Source organism: Pseudochaenichthys georgianus, chromosome 7, assembly GCF_902827115.2.
Source record: "Pseudochaenichthys georgianus chromosome 7, fPseGeo1.2, whole genome shotgun sequence".
Classification (NCBI taxonomy): Eukaryota; Metazoa; Chordata; class Actinopteri; order Perciformes; family Channichthyidae; genus Pseudochaenichthys; species Pseudochaenichthys georgianus.
The window spans coordinates 22,351,396-22,357,152 of NC_047509.1; positions in this window are offsets into that span (position 1 = coordinate 22,351,396).

A 5,757-nucleotide genomic window follows, 5' to 3' on the forward strand; every position below is an offset into this window, starting at 1 on the left:
AAGTACTCAGATCTTGTACTTTAGTAGAAGTACTCAGATCTTGTACTTGAGTAAAAGTAGAAGTACTCAGATAAGTAGAAGTACTCAGATCATGTACTTGAGTAAAAGTAGAAGTACTCAGATCTTGTACTTGAGTAAAAGTAGAAGTACTCAGATCTTGTACTTGAGTAAAAGTAGAAGTACTCAGATCTTGTACTTGAGTAAAAGTAGAAGTATCAGAGTGTAGGAATACTCTGTTAAAGTAAAAGTCCTCCATTCAAAATGTTCCTCAAGTAAAAGTAGAAAAGTATTATCATCAAAATATAGTTAAAGTAGCGACAGTAAAAGTAGTCATTGTGCAGATTGGTCCATTTCAGAATAATATATATGATATGTTTTATAATGATTGATCATTAAAGTGTTCTCAAAGCTGGTAAAGGTGTAGCTAGTTTGAATGACTTTGTATATTGAAGGATAGCTTGTGGATTTACTCCAGGTGGAACTAAAGTCTGATTTAACACTTGATTATATTTTTCATCATTCATCCACTTCTGTGAAGTAACTAAAGGTATTACATACCATGTACCTCTGAACTGTAGAGGAGTATAAGCAGGGGTTAAATTGGGTCGGGGCTGTCCGGGGCTAAGCACCGGCACATAGGAAAATGCTCTGACGTCATGCCCCTCGCATATTTTAACAATGTATGCAGCATGCCTATATCATATGTCTACACAAAAAATATATACATGCTAAAACCTTTCTTTCTGTATGTTTAAGGTTCTTAATAATTCGAAAAATCAATAAAACACTCTTTCTAGCTGTAGGGAACATAAATAAGAAGACGCGACGATGACTTGCACTTTTCAAATTTGTTGTGGGTCTCCCCTTTCTTTATTTTCTTCAAATCTACTTGGCTGATCGGCAACCACACAGTCTCTTCCGTCAGTCACACAGACAGCCAGCAGAGTGACAGGTTTCTTAACATGAATTCGTCTGATATTCTGGTTTTACGTTCGACTACCATTAAGTTAAATAACGTTTTTTTGTTTTAACTAACTTTTGATCAAATCAAGCGTTTCTTAAACTAAGAGAAAGACACCAGCCAATGGTCGATATTGTTGACTTTATTTTAGAATAGCAGATCTCTGCGACCAGCTATAGTTTGTCGGCTTTGTCAGTGAAGTGTGTCTCTGCTCCGATCGTGAGCTTTACACCGCAGCACCTCCCGCGGGACTCTGCTGCGGTTCCTCCGTGCAGAGCGCCCGTTTCCTAAACCATGCTATGCAGGGGCGGTTCTATGGGGGGGCAAACAGGGGCCAGTGCCCCCGTAACACTGACCAGGTGGTCTCCCCTCCAAAAAAAGGTTACAATATTACGATTTATTGGAATTAAATCAAATCAGAGACCCGGATGTACAGTGGAGATTAAACTGTTCATTACCTTATAAAAGCAAATACTGTTTATGTTTTTTAATGAAATTGTCACTTAAATTTACCAAAACAAATACCAAGTATTGTATTTTATGTTTATTTTACAAAATTACTTTATACTGTCTTTGTCAATTTAACCCGCTTTTATTGTACCCCTCTCATGAAATAACTGGCCTCAGCCTGATGCTATGTATGTGAGTGCATAAAGCTGAGATATGCATATATGTATTTCATTTCTCTTTGAAAGTTTCAGAGTTTAAAGTAAGGCATGATGCAGAAATGAGTGAAGCAAAAAGGAGGAAACTTACAGACTTCTTTAAAAGGTATGCAAGACATCACTACTACTTAGCGTGTCAAAGCCATTTGTATCTTTTATTTATTCACCATAAGTTCCTTTGTTAATTATCCTACATTTACTTTAAGGACTTTAAGGAGAATGCCAGTGTGCCGATGCACATGTCCCTTCTAAAGCTTAAGAACGCAGTGGAAACCATTGCTGTGAGCAGTGCAGAGTGTCAGAGGGGTTTCTCAGAAATGAATGCAGTTGTAACATCAATGCGCTCACAACTTAAAACTCAAAATGTCTCTGCTCTAATGTTCATTCAAATGGTTGGACCTCCTCTTACCTCTTGGGATCCCACAAAATATGTGAGGAAGTGGGTAGCTACCAGAAGGTCTGCAGACCATTTAGCCTGTAGACAAAGATGCACGACTACACAGGCTTTCCCCTATTGGCCCATCTGGGATTTGATGAAGTAGCTGGTCGTACATACAGTGTTGAACTGCTTATATTGATGTGGACTTTCATTCCTCAATCAATTCAGATAATATGTCTCTGTACTCACATAGTTGTTTTTGAATGTTTTTGAGTAAGTGTGTAGAGAAATGTTGACTCAAAATGGCAATTTGAAGGTCTGTAATTTGTGAAAAATGTTTGTGTTTATATGAACAATTTCAAATGTAAATTCATTCCAGTTAAATAATACTAATAAAAAGACGGTCTATTTGACATACTTTCTATGTTTACTTTCTCGATTGGTGGCATGAAATAGTGCATCTAATACAGGAGCAGTTGCTTTAGGATTGGGCATCATATATTGCCCCCCCCCCCCCCCCCCAAAAAAAAACACAGCCCCCCCACATATCAAATCCCAACTTAACCCCTGAGTATAAGTACACAGTAGCAAAACATTGAAATACTTAAATAAAGTACAAGTATCTCAAAATTGTACCCAAGTATAGTACTTGTTGAGTTTATGAACTTAGTTACTTTACATCAGTGGCTATAAAGATATAAAGACTAAGCCTTGCACAGAGGCATGAAAATACATTTTCAAAATGCTCAACAGTGCTGCCAGAATTATAAATTGACTGCTACACAATTAAAATAAATGCTTTTATATATTTCTATTAGATGTGACTCTTTGGAGTTTCTGTTATTATTACCACTGCTGCTTTAGTTGTTCTGACTGCTAAAATCCTCTGTTATTCCTCATTTTAAAGCCTATATTCCGTGGGGTCGGGGGATTGGGTCCTTGTCACCTTTTTCATACCCGATGAGTTTGCATCCCTGACTACAGTTGCTTTAGCGTGTAAAAGCTAATAAGCCTACTATTTGATTTGTTTTAGATAGGCACTACATGTTTCATATGCAGACCTTATTTCCCTGTTCCATGTTCAAATAAACCATTTTCAGTGGTAATTTTTTTTTGGTCATGGAAAATTAGGTAAAGGTCATTGAGAAGTTATGGAAAAGTCATTGAAAATCATTGGTGAAAAAGTGTATGAACCCTGTATAGAAGTCTCAGTAGGGGAGTGCTTGCATGATAAGGTAGTACCCATAGAGTCCAGTAGAGGGCGGAGCCTGTGAGAGATATAACCTTTTCACACAGCCATCCATCTCTGTCTGCTCTCTAAATGTCCTCTGGGGAGGAGATGTTTTCCCATTAAAGAAACACCTGTCTTCTCATCAGCTTCATCTTGTCTACAAAACACCCAAATATCTGGATTCCTCAACTCTCACGGACCATAATCCTCATTTTAACAAACAAGACTGGTGCATCCACTTGTCAATATACAGTATTACTGTATATTAGTATTGCCCTTTTTAATCTGACACCTTGATGTTTAATGTTCACCATCTTAAAAAAAAAAAAAAAAAGGATGGTTAAACAACAATAAAGACAATGATAACCATCTGGATCAACACATTTTATGTCGGCTGCAAAAAAAAACACGACTCGTTTCTAATTCATACAAAAATTGTATGAGATGACATTTCACAAAGCAAGAATTTAACTTGTACTGACTATACATTTTCAAACAAAATAACCCAAAACAAGCAAGGGGATATTTAATGGTTCTGCTTCCTGGATAGGAAACAGACCTAGAGACAGCTCAAACCTCTTGTACAACATCTGTTCACTAAACCTTAAACCACAAATATTTCACAATGTTTTCACAACCACATTGCAAACACTGAACAGTCAGCTTTGTTTTCACAGCATGAGTACTTTTTTCACAGTTAAGAAAATATAATGGTCTGAAATAAACAGGAGGCAACTGCAGTCCCCTTTGTAACCCATTAAGCTACCTTGAGCTGCTCCATTCCTGACGCTTTCAGAAAGCGTTGGAATCAAATTCAAGTGCAACATTTTTAAATATGGAGTGGTGCAGTGATGTATTTTTGTAGGCCGACCCTGAAGTAAGCTGCGCAAGGGTTCCCTTGACAAAAAAGCAATGGGATTTCTCTGTGGGTCTGTGGAAACGAACCCGTTTGATAAATGCACATTTTGTTCAGCTGGATAATCTCCACATCTACCTACTTTTATAATTTGTATTATTATAATTGTAATTATTATAAAAGTAGGTAGACGTGGAGATTATCCGACTGAACAAAATGTGCATTTATCAAACGGGTTGGTTTTCCACAGACCCACAGAGAAATCCCGCTTTTTTGTCGAGGGAACCCTTGCGCAGCTTACTTCAGGGTCGGCCTACAAAAATACATCATCACTGCACCACTCTATTAGGTATTAACACAGAAATGTTAAAATTCAACACCTTGCAACTTTTAAGAACATCACAATTGTCCATTGTAAACATTTCCAGACTGACTTTCACAGAGGAATCTCACTTGGCATTGTAACTTTTTAAGTGGCGAGTCCATGAGATGTTTATGGCGATAAAAAAAAAGGGATCTCCATCGCTCGTTCTCATCTATTGCAACAAAAGATTATGCAATCTCATCGAAAAATGTACATGTCAAAGAACAGTTTTCTTAACCAAAATTAAGACAGTCCCTCTACTCCATAATAATAATAATACTACAAGCTGTTTTCAAAGAACACTTTGCACTGATTTGTCACTACTGCCCTCTCTCATCATCTCTCCTTCAGGGAGGTGTATTTTAACATTTGAAATAATAATAATAATAATAATAATAATAATAATAATTAGCAGACTTGGTTATTTTTGGACCATTGGTGTGAAAAGAAAGCAATTTAAAAAGGTTTAAAGAGCCAAGAAATTGGGATTGTGGAGAAATGTTTGGGCATTTTACAGACAAACTATTAAACGACAATAAAAATGACTGTCTGTTGCAGTCCTCAAATAAAACAGCCTGTACAGCTTAGACCTAAATAATCAAATACAAATGTCTATCCAGTTTACATGCAATCAGCTTTAAATGTGAAGCTCAAGCTACTAAAGGTTGTTGCAATCAATCCAACAGTTGTTGAGATGTTTCCCTCAGATCGGAAAGTGTCACTCTCGTAGCGCTTAATGAAACTTCAGACGCACAACAGTCAGTGTGTTTCATTCTCTGGGTATACTGAAATGTCTGTATGAATCCTGACAGACTGACATTTCATATATCACATATATTTTAGATTTTCTTTTTAGCTTACACCGTAGATCATGTTTTTGTTTATTATTTATTTCAATTAGTTTAATTGGATAAATGTTCAAGTCATATTTCTTTGTAGAATTTATTTTATTATGGAATCTAACCACTACTCTGCTCATTGGTTTGCCCACACACCAAGGGTGTGTGGTTGTCATGGCAACAGCAGAAGTGTGTGTGTGTTTATGCGTTTCGGGGGGAAGCCGAGCCCCTCCATCCCGCCTCCAGCGCTGCAGCTCAAGCACCAGAGCCTTTCTGAGGGGGCGTGGTCTGTTTCGCTGCAGAGGGATGCTCCGCATCCCCACGCTGGACCAACCAGACTGGAAAATCCCTGCTTACAGGCACGTAGCATACACACACACACACACACACACACACACACACACACACACACACACACACACACACACACACACACACACACACACACACACACACACACAC